Raw genomic sequence first — 19884 nt, forward strand, 5'->3', positions numbered from 1 at the left:
TAGCCTGGATCACAGTGTCTACTTTGCATTGTTTAAACTTTATTCATAGATATACTGGTCTTATTCCTTGGGAAGCTTTATGGATGATACAAAATGCTTTGAACATTGATTAATCAGCTACAGGTAGCAAGTGGAGTGTTTAGAAGACCACTGTCTATGTTATCTGGCGTAAAAGCAGAGGAGGAGTCTTGGGGGACCGTTTGAAGTCATATACTTTTGTGTATAATTAAACAGAAAATAGAAAAGTATAGGTTATTGGTATAAGCTTCGAGATCATAAGAGTGAGGATAGCTTGCAGCTTTTGTTGCTATCCAAAGTGTGAAAAGATTCACTGCAGTGGTCTCATTGTGTAGAAGATGCTCCTTGTGACCTCTTTGGTATGTGGTTCCAGGGATAGATCTGAATCAATGATTACTCCCGGGTTACTCTCTTCTCTTGATGTAATTGGTGGAGCATCAAATTCCTTGGGCCATATGGTCATTGCCAGTGCTTAATTTGTAAATAAAAAGGGGCCGGTGCCCAAAGCCTTCCTCTTAAACAAGCGGCTGCTGCAATTAAATGTGTGAACATGGAATACTGAGGTGGCGTAATCCTGAAACCATCTTGGGCCTCTTCAATCCATATAAGCCACTCCCTGCCCCTTTAGCTCACTCCTGCAGCTTTCTACTTTCTCCCTTTGTGACGCTTTTTCATTTTTCTCTTCATCCGTCTTTCCCATATGTGTCTTTTGCTCGCAGCAAATGCTTGAGGCAGAAGAATAAGCCTCGGCCCTCAAAAATAAGTGCCGGAAACAACAAGCACAAATTAAGCACTGGTCATTGCCTGGTATTTGTGCCGTTACCCACATGTCACAATATCTGTCTTTTAGGTTTTGAGCTTTAGGTGGTTACATGCAGGGTTCGGTGAACTGATCAGAACCAGTGAGAGGATTAGGCAGGTGTTGAAAAAGAGAGTAGAGATGATTGCTCCCCGAGAGACTCCCCTATGTTGGTTGTGAAGGTGGATATAAAAGTTAGTGGAAACACCCAGCTTTGTCTGTCTTTAATGTGGCAATCAATTTTAGGGTGTTTTTCTTAATTCTGAGGTGATGGAATCTGTGTAGTAGAGTCAGGTGGTGAATTGTGTCCAATACCCCCGATAGGTCCAGAAGCATGTGATGTTCATCTTCCTGAGAATTTATTTTTATTTATTTGGGAACAACTCACATGTTCCACATTTATTTGAGAAAGCACATGTGTCCATAAAGAACCAGACTCAGGCCTGTATCTGGCTTATTTATGTATAGTCTTTCATAGCACAAATTCCACTCAAGCTTAGTGTTAAAATGCAGTGCAATCTCGCATGTGCCATATTTAGGTTGATCATAACAGCGCGCAAGCGCTGCTTTTCTGACGTCTTGGTATCTATGTGGGCTTTTAACCACGCCCACGTCAACCCATCGCTATCACTTGTTCATGGGCTTGCCTTTCAAACATCCTTTGTTATTGTTGATAAATGCTTTACGTTTGTCCCTCCTTGGGGCGGTTTTGTTACCGCCTTGGGGAACAAACCTTTTACATGGATAATCGCATGTTTGCCGATATGCTTGACTGTGAGTGAACTACTTTTTCCTTTTGTGTCTCTATTTCACACTCATGGTAGCCATGGTGCTTTGAATCGGTTTGCTTTTTTCAACTAATGCTTTACTTTTAATTTTCAATTTATTTGGCAAGAAAAATCTAGTTAGGAATTTACAACGCCAGTAGCTCTAAATGGAGCAAATGCAAGACCAATTGCATTGCAAATGCTTGTTTTTTTAATTTTGCCAGCATGTATAATTAGTTTCATGTGGGAAAGAGGACCCTAGGCAATGAAAGTGCCTGCCTCCTGTGGCAAAGGATACACATTACTTGCTAATTGCTAATGCATTTCACAACATACGTGTGTCTGAGTGTATGATTTTAAAAGGTGTGTATGACTGACAGGGTGTGAGACCTATGGGGACATTGAGGCACAAAAAACTATTTAATACCATGTACATGTTAAACTGTTTAATCACACTATGCCATATGGCCAGTATCATCTTATGAAGGGTACCCCCGAAGGGTGGGACCCACTACCCATAGGAGCTGTAGGGATCCGTGTTACGCCCTAGTTGTCATGAAGACTCAATTACTATTTTTATTTACACCATCAATGCTTTTCTGGGATTTCTAGTCTTGGTGTAAATCAGATTAACCAGTCTCACTGTCACACATGAAAATAGCAATTTATGAAGGGAAGCCCAAAACTGGAAAAGTTATTTCATGCGAAATTGAACCATATATAAACCTTAAACACTGTACTACCTGTGGCTGGTTTATAGCGCCCTCTGTGCTATGAACCTTGTGATTACTTATAATAGCTGGACTACATTTCCCAGAATCCTCAGTTGCGAGTTAGAAGTTTAACGCTTGTTTTCACCCTATCAGTAAATGCCACAGCAGCTCCTACATCTATGACAGCGGGTACATGCCAAGCACTTCAAGAAAAGAACACGCCTTTGTTTCTACATTGCAGGACAGTTTTAATCTGGCCCTTTGCCCCCTTGGTGCATTTGAAGTGACCCAAGATGAAAATTCCCGTAATACACTAAGTTGTTATATGAAAGCTCAGGACTGGAACACAGTGATCCGCTTATGAGTGGAACACAGTGGTCCGATTGGCATACGTGTACCATTTACAGTTAGATACAGCTTTCTCGTCACACTTTTTATCATATTTTAAAACACCAAGCCAAGCAGATGAATGATTGATTGTAGGTTTGGTGACATTTTACAGTGTGCTTTGTTAATGTACCGCAGCCTGTAGCTTTAAGAGACTCTTCTGAAGGGTTGCGGGCGGACTGGGAAGTAATTTAAGACGCAGGTGTGATTCCTTACTCCTCTCCCACTCCCCCTTTCTAGCTGTCAGAGGTAAGTTATGCGAGGCGAGGTTAGGGAAGCATTGGCGTATCCTACGGGGGCTGAGCCAGTGAGAGGGTCTTCTAACGTAAGGATGGATCACCAACGGGGTGATAGTAGGTTTACCCTGCCCTCCTGCACTCCTCAGGGAGGGGACTGGGGTTACACCCGCTACAGGGGCAATAAAGTGGCCGCCTATCTGGGCCGGGTCGTAAAAGACTGTCCAGTGCACGGTGGATGGAACAATCCTGCACACTGACTGTTAGGCTCCCTGCTGGTTTATCCCGTATATTATATTTCAACAGTCTCTCTCTTAACACTTCTTCCACTGACAATCAAATCAGCAGGACCACTACATTCCTCCGGCCCTGGGAGTCTTGCAACGTCCCTTTTCGTGGCTCGCAGTTATTAACCAGGCTGTGTGGCCCACCCCACCACGGGTTGTTTCACGACAGCCTCAATGGCAGGGTCAAGGCAGCCTTTGGGTGCAGGTGTTGATCGAACCAGAAATAAGGTTATCAGATGTTTCTCGTCGAGGACTTAGTGCCGCGCTCCTGTGATACAGGTTGCATCCTGGTCAGTGTAGTACTGGTTTATGTCAGCGCCTGGAACCAATGATTATTAAAAGAAACGCCGACTATTGAAGCCCTACGCCATTAATGACGTGGTTTCTTCTGGTTCTTCGCGGAACCAGAGGGCAACGGAAGGGAACTAAAAACACTCTCTGGGAGCTATTTTTCTTCGTGATTTTAGAGGTCTACGGGAAGTGAACAGATTGAATAGCTGTCGTCTTCGCACTGCAAACCTTGTTACTAGTTGGCACCACAACTAGTATGATTGAGGTTCTTTTCAAAATAACGTATCCAGATAATGGAACTATGCTTTACCTAGGTATCTAACCGCGGGAAAGTTTAGTCACAGGCTGAACCTTCGCCAGCTTTTTTAGTACGCAATGGTAGTGTGTTTCAATGGCAAATTAAAACGGCAGTTAGTTTCATTGGAGAACAGAACATGCGCTGTGGCCCTCTGAGTGCTAAAATTACCAGACGCTGCCCCTCTGCTAGGGCAAACCTTTTTTTTACCAAAAAAACAATAATAAACTGTTTATTAAAAGGGGCTGGGCCACAGACTATGACGAGCACTGAGGGGTAGTGCACATCACTATCCCTCACTGCGCATGTATGTTTGGCCGGCCATCTCGGGCCAGCCAAACGCACATGTGCAGTAAGCTCTCTCCAGCCTTGCTGGGCTGGATAGAGCAGGCACAGGCTTCCAGTCTGCCTGGGAGCCCCACCTGCGCACCGCCCCTCTGTAGCACCGTGTGCCGCTCCTAAAAATTACTCCCGAGATCATATACACTTTGTGTACATTCATCACTGGCTTATGCAGCGTCTAAATTTCAACTTGTGCATCATAGCGCACAGTGCCTACGCAAGAGCTATTGGTTGTGCCAATGTGTTTTAGGCATGTTGTCCACCATCATGGCTGAAAGTTTCTGGCATAGAGGAACGTGTCCTGGAGCGGCATGTTGCAGTCTCGTTTAATGCAGCGATGTTGACTAGAGTGATGAAGAGTAGACTAGGATGCATGCAGTGGTGTATATTGGTGCGAAGTAGAGTGCAGTAGCGTAGAGTTCAGTGGCAGAGAGTTTAGTGTTGCAGAGCAGAGTGCAGTGGTGCATAGAAAAATAGTGGTATAGATGTGAGGTAGGATACAATGGCATATAGTGCAGTGGAGTAGTTTGTAGAGTATAGAGCTGCAGAGTATATTGGCGTGGAGTACAGAGGCATAGTGCACTGGATTTGAGTGCAGTGGCAGAGTGGAGATGAGCAGTGTAGATTGCATTGGTGCTGAGTGGAGTAGAGAGGCTTTGAGTGCAGTACCATAGGCTAGATTGTTTCAGAGTGGAGTGGCACAGGGTAGAGTGCAGAGTGAATTAGAGTGTACTGGCTTGGAGTGCAAATGTGAATTACAAACCTCAAAGCCAAAGGTAAGCAATAATGGAATGCATTCCCAAGGAAGCTTTCGGAATGTCCCTAAGATGTCTTCAGCATTTGACCTAAAATGGCGAACTGCTAGGTCATAAAGCACGTCTGTATGTGGCATTATTTGTAGAGTGCAAACCTAGCTGGGGAGCACCAAACGTCTGAACTCTGGGATTACAGTTCATGATGGCTACAACGCAAAGGTTATTCAGAGGGGTGGTGGGGTCCTATCACATAAGTTGGTGGTGTTCTTTGAACAGGGGTCTTGAGCTCCGTTCTAAATTGAAGGAGGGTAGGGCCAATCCTGATGTTGAAGAGGGCGTTTTGAGATCATGGGGTGATAGTGGGGGCAGACCTGCATTTAGTTTTTTTTCATTTCTTAGTTTCCAGTATGATGATGTCCTGGCTCTTGGTATGGTGCTGTCTGCTTGAGGTGGTTATTTTCTTGCTTGGTATGCTGATGGTGGCCTTGTAGGGAAATGCAGTGTATCGTGTTGGAGATGCCTGCATGTAGAGCAAACTAATGCACTTCCTTCAGTGTTGGACAGTGTGGTTGGACTTCTTTAACAAGCTGTGCTACACATTGTGTACTTTGACCTCTCAAGTACTACCCTTAGGACAAACTGACTTTGATCACTTTAAACTTTTGTTTTGGGGAAGATTATTATTAAAAGTTAAATATGGCTCATATTTGCTAAAGCAACCATGATAATTGCCCTACGGACCAAATGTAGGATCATCTTGGTTGTACCAATAAGCCCTAAAAACATGACCTCCTAGTACCGCCTTGATCCACACTAACATGCCCTTCTTTGCTTTCTCAAGGGTGGGAGCAGGATCATGGAACCACAGCATGGGGGAAGCAAGTTGATAAAGGAATTACGACTGAGCTCTAATCCAGAGCAGTCTAAATGCACTCTTGCTTGAATAGGTGTTCCATTCTGATAGATCACCAGTTATATTAAAAAATGAATAGTTTACGTTGTTGCTGTGTAACTGAAGAATAGGAGAGCAATTGTTACAATTATCATTTGTTTGTTTATTGTTGTCAACGTTTTATCTCCATTACATGACATCGACCATGTTGGTATTCTCTGGTTGCAGAGTTACTAATTGTTTCATTTTTTCATATTACTACAACTACCTTCTATGAGGCATTATGGAACTGTGAGAAAATGGTTGGGTTGCAGCAATATTTATTGTACTACCCTGATGTAGCTAGTCGAAAAGTTTCTGAAATTGAGATTAAGGGGTTATCACATGCCTGTGGCTGTTTCGAGGTTTACCCCCTAATGTAAGGTTGTGTTGGTCGAAGATAATGTTGGGAAATCTTTGGCGTATGTAACTTTTTACTGTGCTTTATTAATTACGCCCAGTGATATATTCCAGAGAAACATTCTGGGCATTATCAGGAAAAATAGTTGGGAACTATGACTGTGGTACATCTAGAGATGTAATCGGATATGGTGATACTTTTATTCTGAATGTTGCTTTATGTCGCAATTGTAGAACAAGGATAATAAGGTATGTTCTTAATTGATTGTGCTACTTGATGTTTTTAGTGTTGCCCCTTATTTTGAATTTATATTGCAATTATTTTTTAATTAATTGTAACAATTTATTGTACAAAAGAAAACGTGCTTAAAATATATTTTTGGACCTTACATGTGCCCCCTGAAGATACGTATAGGCTCCAGCTTGGAATCTGCAGGGCCAATTCGGCTATGGATCCTCCCACGCCCTGGATTTAGGGAGCATGATCTGCTACGTAAAACATTATGAAGCTACAAAGTCTGCGGTTGCTTGTGCTAAGGAACATATTTAGTTACTACGAGTTAAGTTTCAAATTCAAGAATTAACTGCCTTTAAAAATGTTTTCTCCCTTTTCCCAGATCATGTTGATGATTACAGAGAACTTAACCTTATCAAAGGCGAGAAATTCCCTTAGGTACTTGATTGTCCAGTGGTAGCAGTGATCAAATAGCCAGGGCTTACTCCTGGAAAAGAACTGACGTTTGTTTTCAGAAACAACACAATATTTATCATACTATCAATGGTCAACGCATATTCATATGTATTACATAATGGTTGTTTTCTAAAGCACTAGCTAGTTAGAGCATTTGCAGGAGAAATGGTAAAACGGAGGCCCAGGAGATATAAACTCATAAGTATACTAGTTAGTATAATAGAATATTAAGTGGCAGCTAAGGCAATTTATTATGTTCGATGTTAGTTTGATGGATTAATAGTTTATTTCTATTAACTGTTATAAATGGTAAAGATGAACCTTTAGATATATTACGCTTTATAATTGAACCAAACAGCACCGTCCTAAGTCTACAGGAAAGAATGAAAGAGCAAGCTCAGAATCAAATCGGGAACAAGCAAAAGTCAACAATGGCAGAAGAAAAAATATATTAACTTAAAAAAAAGATAAATGGGTTGCGTTTTTCCTAAAGAACACAAACGGGATTCAGTCTGAGGCATTGTGGGAAGGGTTCCAATAGATAGTTGCTAGATGAGAAAACCATTGACTACGAGATCGTGTAGTTTTAAATTTTGTAAATTTTAGATAAGGGAGTTTCTAAGGTCCGTCAAGCACAGCTGACCAGGTACATAGGTTATTTCTGGTGATTGTTTGTGTAGGACAGGCAGAAGATGTTGAAATTGAGTCTCGCCCTGATTGTAGCCAATGTGCTCCTCGTGTGTTCTGGTGTAATGTGATTATATTTCTATTTGCAGAAGATGCGCAATTGAAACTTATTGGGAGAAAATAATATGTGAGGAATCCACATTAGTGAGTTATTGCCAACGTCTAATCGGGCAGTAGCAAATATGTTTTGCTGTTCTTGGATTGGTTGCCAATAGGAGATGCCTTCTTTTTCACAGTGTAGCTAGGTTTACCACTTTAGCCATGGAGTTAGCTTGGTGAATGAATCTGAGAGTTGGCTCGAGGATAAATTCAAAAAATTGACTTCGGGTGAGGGAGAAGAGCAGGCCACACTTATGATTGAAGGTTCATATATGTCATTGCACTTACTGGAGATGAGAACAAACTCTGGCTTAAAAAAACAGACTTGCTTGTGTGCTTAAGAGTGACTAAAAGGAAATCACGCTTACTACTTCATCATGATGTTTGAAGGCACTTAGTACTGCAGTATGCTGATGACGTTTTTAGTTGATTGAGCCTTATTTAAGTATTGTTCATCATCATCTCGTGTTCTGTTAGTATCCTCTTTGACTCCACAGAGAGCCAATGTGAAACCCACAAACCTCTGGCTTTTTAGAGAGGTGCTCAAATATTCTTCACCAACCGGCGCCTGTGCACTAAAAAGCCTCCGCCAGCACAGACAAAACTGTGGCCATGATGAACACGCCACTGACAGATGCTCAGCAAATGGCCGCTTGTGCTCAAAGTGTGGTAAGTCCAATCACTTCACCAGGGGCTGCCACAGTTGGGACAGTGGGAGGAGGACTACGGCATACTCTAAGACCATGTCCACCCTAAGTCAGCTGTCACTGGATAATGAGCCAGGTAACACCCGCCACTCAACACCCCGCATGCCAGAGGAAGATTTTATGAGTGTGTGGAAGAATGAGCACCCTCCACCAATGTGAAATATCATTGTCACGGGGTTTAAAGTCAGCTCTTTCTGAGACACTGGGGTGTCTGCTAATGTTGTGGACTGGCATCAATACAAGTCACTGGCACCCCCACCACCAATGTCGCCTACCTTGGTGAAGATCTACACCCATGGAGAGCCAATGATGCTGGTGAGCGCTCTCCAAATGAAAGTGACCATTGGGGAGTTCCGGAAAATGACAAAGTTCTATGTCACCAAAGAAGGCAGCTGCACCCTGCTAGGCTGCCAGTCGGCGGAATACCTCGAGTTAGTGTTCTTTGCTAAAGACGTCCATGGAGCACAAGCTCATGACATCCTGAAGGACTTCTGCAGCTGTTCTAGGGCCTTGGGGGCCTCAGGGGCATCAAGGTCAAGTGCCACATTGATCAGACTGCTAAACTGACTGCTTTGTGGCCTAGGAGAGTACCATTCTACCCACTCCCTCGAGTGGAAGCCGAAAAAAGCAACCTGGAGCAACAAGGAGTCATCATGAAAGTGTTGGGGGTCTATCTTGTGGGTCTCTCCTCTTGTGGTCCCACTCGAGCCGAAGCTGCAAGGACCATCAGGTTGTGTGTGGCCATGAGGTTACCTGACGGGGTGATCTGACGGTAGTGCCATATAACACCCACTATGGATGACATAATCTCTGACCTCCAGTGGTGCCCACTGGTTCTCTAAGCTTGAACTAAACTCTGGGTTCCACTAGCTGGAGCTGGATCCGGTTATCAGGCACCTTCTCCACAGACACTAGTCTGTTGAGGTATTGGTGCCTCCAACCGTGAGGTGCTGTCCTGGCTAGAGGGTGCCCTCGACATTAGCAATTACATCCTTATCTACTCCACATCGTTTGTGGAGCATTGCACCTGACAACCCTCCAGAGACTGGCTGAACTCTGACTGACCCTCACAAATCATAATATGCTCCTTTACTGAGTTCACCATTGAATTCTTCGGGTATGTCTTCTTGAGTGAAGGGCTGTGAGTGAATCTACACAAAGTGGATGCTATTCAGAATGCCGGACGACCTTGGATGCCAACGAAGGTGAGGAGCTTCCTCAGTATGGTGACATATTGTGGAAGAACCATCTCGGAGCCTCTGACGGTGTTAACAAAAGTAGAGTCTATGGGGACGTGGACTGAAGGGGCTGATAAGGCTTTTGAAGTAGTAAAGATAGTGCTGCCCAGAGATGACACCATGTCTGATTTTGATCCATGACATCCTAATGGTGGATGCCAGTCCCATAGGCCTAGGAACAGTACTTAACCAAGAGCAGGGCCCGGGGAAATGGTTGCCAATTGCGTACACCAGCCAGACGTTGACAGCGACTGAGACCAGTTATGCCAAAATTGAGCAGGAAGCCCTTGCTGTCCGGTGTCAGTGTAAGCACTTCCTATTAAACCTGTGTGGGCGAGGGTTCCAGGATGACTGCTCATAAGCCATTGGTAGCCCTGTTCAGTCACATCAAGGATTCTTCCCCCAAAAATCGAGTAGTGGGCAGTACAGCTCAAACTTAGTTTCACAATGATCTATAGGCCTGGAACCAGCAACCCGGTAGACTGTCTCTCCTGGCATCCCCCATCCGACCAAGCGGTTAAGGGCCAAGATGATGATGATGATGCGGCAAAGGATTTGTTAACATGCCCCTGAGGGCCACCTGCCTAAAAGCTCTGTCCTTTGAAGAGATCAAAGAAGCTACGGCCAGAGAAGGCTGCCTGCAAAAGGTGACCCAAGCGCTACACAGATACCAGTGGAAGAGATTAATATAGGGAGCTAAGTACTGGAGTTCAGAGTACCAGGCCATAAAGTTCCAGCTCTGGAGAGTGAAGGATGACTTCAGCGTTAATGCCTAGGGTATCGTCATGTGAGGGCAATGCATCATTTTGCTGTGAGCGCTCTGAGAAAGGACTGTGGACCTAGCTCTGCAAAACCACAAAGGAATAGTGAAAATGAAAGCCAGGCTCCGCGAAAAGGTGCGGTTCCCTGGTATGTACAAAATGGTGGTGGACAAGGTTAGGGCATGCCACCCGGGCTAGATTACCGGCCCCAGCCTGGATCCAAATGGAGGAAGCCTGCACTGCTCCCTGAAGTGCTGTGAGCATGGATTTTGTCAGCTTCCTGGACAGGTGGCACAAAGTGGTAATACTATGCAGTTATTCAAAGTAACCAGTAGTTAATGTGATCACCTCTACCACCTTTCCTGCCTTTCAGCATGTACTGGAAAAAGTCTTTCATTCTTGGATTACTCCATGTCATCAAGACGGACAATGGGCACCTGTTCTAAATCTAGGACTTCATCGAATAGCTTCAGACCCTGGGAGTGGCCCATCGGTGAATAATGCCCCAGTGACCCCAAGAAAACAAGGAAGCTGTAAGATTTAGGAGAACCCTGAACAACACTACCTGGATTAAGGTGTCCCAGTAAGAATAATTAAAATGATGTTTGCACCAGTTCCTGAGAAACTATCACAACATGCTGCATAGCACTACATCCTGGTCACCTATTGCCTTACTGCTTGGGCGGCCGCTAAGAGACGGCATATCAAGTGGCCCTGTGTAAAGACCCAAAGCCATGGATGATGCAGCAGTACTAGCTAAAAGAAAAATTTCTAAAGACCAAGTCAGCAAAGCCTTTTGAGCATCAAGTTCCCCTCCGCAGGTAGGGGAGACAGTGGTGCTAAGAGACCAGCATCCCGGGTGGAAGCTCAGAACCGCTTTGAGAGTGGACAGTGGTGAATCACAGAACTGAAAGGCACTGTGGTCACCCCTGCATGAGGGCGAGAAGTGGTCACTCATAATGCCTCTTGGTTCAAGTGAGTTTCATCTGCAAGTAAACCAATGGTCCCCAGAGATGTACAAGAGGTGGATTGTGACCCAAGGACCACTGAGTTGAAACATCTCCTGGACCTGGATGCCGCCAGATCTCAAAAAGAAAGGGAGGACAATTCCCAGGGGGCTGAAGGAGGACCTCGGATGTTATGGCCAGTCGGTAGGTTACCAGTAGCACCAGAATGGAGTGTGTCATCCTGGACAAATAGAGCCTCTCGTTTATTCTGGTTTGGTTTCTTCTAGTTGTTACTACTGAATGATTGTGTCAGTTTCCCTATTAGTGATGGTAATACGTACCCATTAACTTGGGATGGATGTGGAGAGCTACCCTGGCCATATGCCCAGGTGATGTTGTGAGCACATACCTCTCAGCTGGGCATGGCAGAGAGAATAAATAAATGGGCATGAAGTCGCTTGAGGCTTCTGACGGAATGCAGAACTGAGTGTGTCTTTGTACCCATGAAGTAGTGATTACAAAGCCTGGTCTTACTCCACTCGAAAGTACAGTCCTGTTACCATATTGTTTAAGTTATAGTCAAAATTTTCATCTTTTCAACAAAATCCTGTGTTATATTGGTAAAGCCATTTCCAGTTCATATCACCCGTGCAACAGCATTAGAAGTAACACAGTTCACTTTCATGTAGTAGTGTGAAAATAGGAGGAATATCTTGTCAAAAGCGTGGATCCTCTGAAAATAATCTTGTAGCTGGGTACTCATATGCTGGAATTTGGACGGGACGATAATCATATCATCTACTTTTTCCAGGGGTAAATAAATGTAGATAACACCTTGCTTCTAGTGTTTTTGTTTTCCTGACACTAACAGGATCTCCTTAGCTTCTTTCATCTGATACAATTCTAAAACATAAGCCATCACGTCTCTTGACTTTAGTGTGTCTAGTATAAAGTTCATATATTTTTTCAGCTTGTTCTTCACTAATCTGTTCAAATTGTCGTGTTTAATTTGGTTTTCCAAATGGTGAGTATGCAGAGGAATGTAGTTTGCAGCATCAAAATCTTTACAGTGTGTTGTTTTTCTCAAGGTGATGGAGCGCTTTCTAAGCCTTTCCTATGCTAATTAATTCTTGGCATTACTTTTTTCCTTTTATAGGTACTCCTCTGACTAAAACCCCTAAAGGTTCCTCTTTTTTTAGTTCAATTCCAAGGGTGGTCATATTTTTGTTGAAAATCACTTTTCCCTTTCAGTATACATACTAATTAATGTGGCTGAAATTTTCCAGATTTTGGTTGCATTCTGACCATGGTTTGAAGAGGATGCACTGTTTGAATTAAAATGTGTTCATATAAATTCAGTTGCTGTAGTTGTGAAGGGATTGCATGTATTTAAGTTGTTATGATTTTCACGTGAAGACATGAAGTTATGGCCTAGTTTTTCAAGGCAGTAATTGTAGAGTACATGGTATGCACAAAGATTGTATCTTTTTCTGCGAATAGAGAGTTAGATTCCCAATTGCATTTTATCCTCCTGTTGTATTTTTTCCCTGGACGTAAATAATTTTTACTTGCTTCTTATAATGTGTTCTTCAGCAACAAATGCAAGTCTGATTAGGAATTTCAGAAGTTGTTTCTTTAAATTCATGAATATCCATTTTGAAAATTGGCTAAATCCATTAATAGATTTTCTGAATCATTAGGAGTAAAGGCAATGTCTGGACAAGTATTGTTCTGAGAGGGTGGGTCAAAGTAATTAGATTGAATACAGTCCTTAATATTATTTACTTGTGCTGGATTAAAGTGAATGCGAGCATAATTTTGTGCTTTCAATTGCGATGATGGTGTTTTGATGAAGTACAATCTCCACACAAGTTTGCTTACCATTGAATGATGTGTGGAGCGCATTTTAATGTGATTGAATGTGGTGTCACGTGATTTTTCAAACAGCCTAAAGAATAACCTTGGAGGTTACTAATGGTCCAAAATGAGCAGACATTTACATTTTGAAAACTTTACTTTTTTTTTATTTATTTTTTTAAGTAAGGATGACATTTTACCTTATTAGAAATGTCATTGGCTTCAAAATGCATATTACAAACCGAAGTGCATTACCATTCATAAATGGGGATCTGTTTTTTTCCTGTCAATCTTCACTACATATTGCTTTTTGTTTGATTATTTGTTTTAATTCCCTTACTATATTTCCATGCAAGTCTTTATAACAATGACCTTTATGTATGACAGAAAGCACACCATTATTTTGTTGATGCTAACTCTCTTAAAGAAAGTATGGTTCAGTGCTTGATGTATGTATCCAAGTTCCGTGGAAAATGTTGCAGAAGTTTAGTGTTAGTTGTTTCTTCCATAGTTTATGTATTTTATAGGTAGTAAATAAACGGTTAAGGGTTTTTACTCTGTTCATTATGAAAATGAAGAGTTTCCTATGACATGAAATACTTTTTCAACAATATGTTCAACATATTGTCTCTGTTTGTGTCTCTCTACCTTTTATCTTATAAAAAGAAATGTTGGAAGTTTTTTAGGACACGTTAGAAAATGCTTTGCAGTTATACTCCCAATGTTATCTCTTCTTGTGAAAGTGTATAATTTTCTTAAGTAGGTAGCATTTTCTATGTTGGGATATGTAACTGGTGCTTTCTTTGTCAATTGCTTGCTCTCACCCTTTTTACTACTTATGTTAGGGTGTACAGAAACATTAGGAAATTGCATTGTAGTCTTAAAAGTACTGTTTGTCTTTTGGGTATCCTCCTTCCCTCACCAGTGTGTTTTTTCTTTTCTCCTCTCTCTGTAGTATCATTCTTTTTTTTTTTGCTTCACCAGGTATTGTTTTTAAGGCATTGTGTTCAGTGTGAGCACATCTGTTCTGAAAAATACCTAAATAAGTAATCATTACAGTAGCAGTTGTCCCTGATTTGTTTCTAACAGTATCCCATATAGAAATGTACTTGTTGTATGTATAGATGGAGGTGACGAGGTATAATATTTAATTTCCATGCTAAATCTTTGAAGAAGAAATAGAGCTTTACTGCTTTCCAGCACTCAATAGAGTCTCTATGGTTGTTGTTGGTATTTAGTAGTATTGGGCTGTGTTTATAGTGCTATTTAGTATTAACCAATCACATAATGCTTTATTTCTTATCTAATTTTCTTTGTTTTCATTGTCACATGATGAGAAGTTTTTCAAATACCTTTCTAATGAATACGTGTTCTAGGTTGTTGCTACAGACACATGTATTTTCTCACCTCATTTTGGTTCTTAGTAGTATTGGGCTACTTTGTTGTCAAAGTCTATCTAAGACGAAGTGCCCCTGTTTTAAAATTAAGCTGTTGATTATGATAGTTTTCTCTGTGTTCCTTATTCTTGTTTGTTAGCATACATGCAAGATGGTTATGGTTCCATTTCATTTTTGGACCGGTACCAGGCTAAGAAAGTAGGTGTGGAAGATGATTTAGGGTTGAAAGGAGTTGAACTAACATGGATTGGCGAAAGAGGTTTGAAATGGAATCAGTGACTTCCTCTACTTTCCTCTTAGTAAATGTGACCATCCACACTGTATGATTATCCACTGTGGTGGTAATGATATAGGACACTATCTAGGGTTGGATTAGAAATTGAAATGGAGACATTTTCCATCTTAATGTCTGTTTCTGAGCACATATTATGTTTTCCTCAAATATTTTTCAGAAACAAAAGTGGAAATGGTCTACTGTAAATATTGCTACATTTGAAAAGACTTGCAAACGTGAACAAGGCAGTGTAGTCAATCCTTCAAGATTATAAATTGTCTTCCACTTTTTCATGTAACTATAAAATATGGCAATGTGACACTGTACCGTCAAGATGGTGTACATTGTTCAACCTAAGGAAACCATATTATCATTTCAAACCTATAAACTTGACTTGACAAACATACGTCTTGTAAGAGCGCCCCTATATTATGGTTAATTTTATGTTGTTTTTTAATATATATTAGATTTCAGTTACTGCTGCAGTATTTTCTAGATAATGTCAAAGTACTGCAGTACATTGTATGCTTCTCAAAAAATATAGAACTCAATAAAATACTTTCCCCTGACTTTATAGAGTTTGCTAAACTGCCTCATTATTTCCACTAGATTACAAAACTAGTAAAAAGCCATATTGTACACTACAAGACATAACAAAGTAATATTGTAATTCGTCATCGCCATGTACCGTAGTATGCTGCAAGGGTACATCAGTATACTAAAGCCCAATATATCGGTAAGCTTTTGTCCCTTATTACTTAAAATAACTGAACAGTTTTGGATTATATAACAAAAAGGACCCTTTCCACAACATGATCTATATTCCTGCCAAATTTTATGTAAATCAGTTAAGCCATTTTGACGCTACATCTATTTAAAAAGTCAATGGAAAATGCAATGGTGGAAAAATGCCTTTTTGGACTCCCCTTTTTTTTTTTATTTGCACCCTCTTAACTAATCACCATGAAAATTTGCATCCTATTTCTATCTCTGGGAATCCGAACTATAACTACTGTGCGGTTACTGCCACTCTGTAGGAAAAAAAAAAAATATATATATATATATATATATATATGATTTTAGAGTTAAGGGAATGGTAGATGTAAAAGGAGGTAAGTATAGGATTTAGGCGTGGATAGATGTGAAGGTATTCTAATGTAACTTTAGGATTTGCTGTAACTAGAGGGGAAAAAAGCAGGGTATTTGTAGGGTTTTGGGGTGGATCGAGGTATAGAGAGGTAAGGGGTGGGTATAGGTTGGTAGGGATTTTTAGGGTTCGGAGGAGGAAAGAGGGATTTCCCTCTGTGAATATAAAAAGAAATGTGTGTAAACATTGTGTGTGTATGTTTATATACACATATAGAGAGTGTAGAGATGGAACGAGATAGTGGATAGAAACTCAGAGCAGGAGAGAGACAGATGGAGAAAGGCAGAGAGATGGAGAGATATACACAGGGAAGAGGGGGACAGAGACAGATAGGATATCGATAGATGTATTCTACCACAAGCATGTAAATTTCAACGCTTTGGATTATATGCATGGTAAAGACCAGAGTTAAGTTGCACATCCCACAAATATCTCTGGTGTTGAGTGTAGCTCCCAGGGTCCCGCTTTGCACAATGTGCTGTTGAAACACATTTTTCACACCATTATCTGATATTTCATCATAAGAACAGAAGACTCAATTTGATTCTTTGGCCCCACATCCACAAAAACGAAGTAAATGGCTTTTGTTTTAAAAAAGGATTCCTTCGAAATTACTAATTTCTTGCAACATAGCATAAGGAAACTGTCTGAGTTACAAATACCCTGTATGCTACAAACGCTTTTTAAGTCAGGGAAAAAGGCGGATATTTTAAGAAAGACTGATCTGACCTACTTGGACTGTACAATGCAATATCTTATTTCTCCATATCCGAACCAGCCCAGTTTTCCCAGGTTCATGGCAAAGGATTCATTAGTGATGTTCCCAGATGCATCCAGTAGACCCATTTCTGCAATCACTTCAACTCTTAAATGATGGGATGTCATGCTAATTACACAATTCCTGATATTTCTTTGTATCCGGTTCTCTGACTGAATCCCACCAGCATTACCAAATATATGTAAACTCTTGTACATAATAATATATAATTGATATGAAAAGATATAATTCTATATTGTAATTTGATTATTATTAGAACAGAAGATATCCCAGGTTGGAGGGAATTGACACTTGTTAAAAATTGATTTCAATTGTCTCTTACTCCTGAAGATTCTCCTCTTTCTTTTGATATGCATGTTATCCAAAATGGCTTTGTCCAAATTAACATTATTGGAAAATCAAGCACCAACCCAAGATCTTTTTTGTCATTCACACAGGCATTTTGAGGGGGTCTTCTGGTTACTGTGAGTGAGAGAGAAACTAGTGGGAGTTTAATGCAAGCAGATGCTGTTCAGTTTCCAATGTAAAGGTCCTTCTCAGGGTCACTTCCTGTTTAAGGTTCATGTATCTACCCCAGCGGGACACCCTCTTTTTATATTTTCTCCTGGACCCTAATAAAAGTGACACTTCTCTCGCACATGCTCTAAATCATGCAGCAATCTTGTCAAAATGCAATTTCTGAGATGGTGATGAGGCCTTGTTATCTTTATTTATTGACTCCTCTTCAGGGCTCTGGATTTCGACTCGAGGGGGTGGGGGAGTAGGACGGTATTAAGGGTGAGGGATATTGCAAGGGGGATGAGAAAAAGGTTTTCAAAATAATTCAGGTATTCCCTACTTTTTTCGAAGACATCTGCCAATCTTCTGTTGATGAAAAACAGAAAAGGAGAAGAGCTTGGTTAAAGAAAAGAAGAATTAGTCTCAAGAGACTGCAAAATTCAGGGTACAAACACCTTAGACAGTGATACAGAGCAACTTATATCTTCTAGTATCCAATGCAAGCCTAGTGCAACATTGCAAAGTATACCTGACCTACCCTTCCAGGAGCTCTTTGCTAAATCTACTCCATTTATTCCAGGTTTACCACTTCAAACTGCTTTTAATCCTGCTTTTGAATTTTCTTTAAGACAAATCCACCCAAGCAACATACTTAATATTATCCAAATAAGAATTCCTTAACACCTACCTTCCACTTTATTCATGTCTTCCCAGGCAGTATCACTTGTTGAAAGAGGTCAAAAATAATTAAAACTGCATCTAATCTTGGAGCTCTGATTTCTATCTACACATGATATAAAGCTAGTGAGGTTGCTACCTGAAGATTCCATTACAATAGTTTCCAGTGTAGAATTTGTCTTTAATGTTGTTCACTTCCTAATTGCGATGAATGCGGATATCTTACAAACCAAAGGAACTGGTGTAATTATTTTTATGCATAGTAAACCTCTTTCTAATGAAACAATTAGGATGGTTTACGTACAAACAAGTTGATATAGGACTCCAACCTCTAAATGTGCTAAATTCAAATCCTCTACTGAGTGTCAGCAAATAAGGATTCACTGTTTCCATGGAAGTCAGCAGGTGCATAAAAGAAAAGTGGGAATGAGATGGGATACGTTTTGATTAACTCTGTGTTGTGAAACTCAGCCAGGAGAGGTGGCTGGGGTTGGAGACATGGGAGGCATAATACTTTGTCAGATTTGTTTTTATTAACATTCTCTATAGTTCATTGTCTTCGAGTTGTTTGCTGTTTCAACAGTGTTTGTGATTTAAGTGTGGGGAGTTCTTTTGTAAACTATTTGGGGCTTTTGCTGCAGAGGTAGTTTGGCTCATGCTCAAGGCATTGAGGACATTTTAATGAAAATGTTGAAAGACTACATTGTCTTTTGGTGCATAGGTTGGAAAGAATAGCGCTATGTCATTTGTTTGTGGTTTTTTTTTTTTGTGTGAAACACAAGCATGTCTCCTTCTTGTCACTTTGCAGCACCCCGAGGAAGTACCAATCAAGGAAATAGTGTTCAAATATAATAGAATCTTTATTTCACAGACAAAGAAATCTGGTCCAAATTAACGAACTGTGTGGGATGTTGTACAAGGGCACGGTTTTCTTTTGAAAGGGAAGAGAGATAGAAGGTGGAAATCTTGGGGTACTTCTGTTGCTGGTTAGACTGTCAGGGTGTTATTGGTGAACAAAGCCTTTCTAGAACACATTTTGATTTGAACAAGAAAGCATGGCTTGGTGGTTAGCCTAGGAGAGAGGGCAAGGCTGATGGGTATCCATGGCATCCTCCTTGGAGAAGACCTGACCTAATCAGGCCTCAACTGGACAAACCTTAGAAGCAGAGACTTGGTGGGCGTGGTTATAGAATTCCATCAATTGGAGAATCTGACTTGTGGTTTTTGAGGCTGAATACAACTTTGAAATTCACAATCACTGCTGAAGGGTGATGGAGTGGCATTGATGCAGTAAGTCGCAGGAACTTGAGGAAGAGCATGGTGGGACAGTATAAAATGAGCAGCAAGGAGTACTGGGTAATCCGAGACATTACACCTTTTGAGAATGGATTCACGCTCAGCTGCATAAACTGTGAGGAAGATAAGGAATGAGAAGGTTTACCTGTACACGATTGTGAGAGCCCTTTCCCCATTTGTGCTCTCTGTTCAGGAGAATTAACCTTTTCCTGTGAAGGACTATCACATGGATAAAGGGAATTCACTATCCAGATGCCAGGTCTCGGTAATGAACAGTAGTTCAGTCTCATGATTAGTGAGTAGATTCTGTATGAGATAAAAAAATTATAATTCAATCTTGCGTTGATCAGGAGACTGAAATTTAAGGAGACCCGGTTTCGTTAGCAGGGTGACGGCAGCAGACCATATGGAAACGTTTACAGTGGTGGTAGGAGTAAAGGAAGTAGGGGTGCATGACAGTGGAAGTGGCAGACCTGGGAGGCTAGTAACCAGATTAGGGCTTTTACTGGGTCTGCAAGAGGAGACAAATAGATGAGTTTTAGGGAAGTGTGGTGTAGACTTTGGGATTGAGCAGTCTAGATTCATGCTTAGCCAGTAAGTGAGAAGGGAGATTGGGTGGGAGAAAGGAAGGCCTCGTGGATTTTGGCA

The 19884-nt window shown here is 41.2% G+C and overlaps 1 protein-coding gene across 1 annotated transcript in view; it reads left to right on the plus strand.

The window, feature by feature from the left end:
- The first annotated feature begins 2910 nt into the window (after positions 1 to 2910).
- LOC138300880 (rho guanine nucleotide exchange factor 19-like) overlaps positions 2911 to 19884 on the plus strand; it is a 133801-nt gene continuing 116827 nt past the window's right edge. Inside the window, exon 1 of the mRNA XM_069240733.1 lies at positions 2911 to 2933. The gene's annotated coding sequence lies outside the window, so the exon portion shown is untranslated. The remainder of the gene's footprint in view (positions 2934 to 19884) is intronic.

Source organism: Pleurodeles waltl, chromosome 6 (assembly GCF_031143425.1).
Source record: "Pleurodeles waltl isolate 20211129_DDA chromosome 6, aPleWal1.hap1.20221129, whole genome shotgun sequence".
Lineage (NCBI taxonomy): Eukaryota > Metazoa > Chordata > Amphibia > Caudata > Salamandridae > Pleurodeles > Pleurodeles waltl.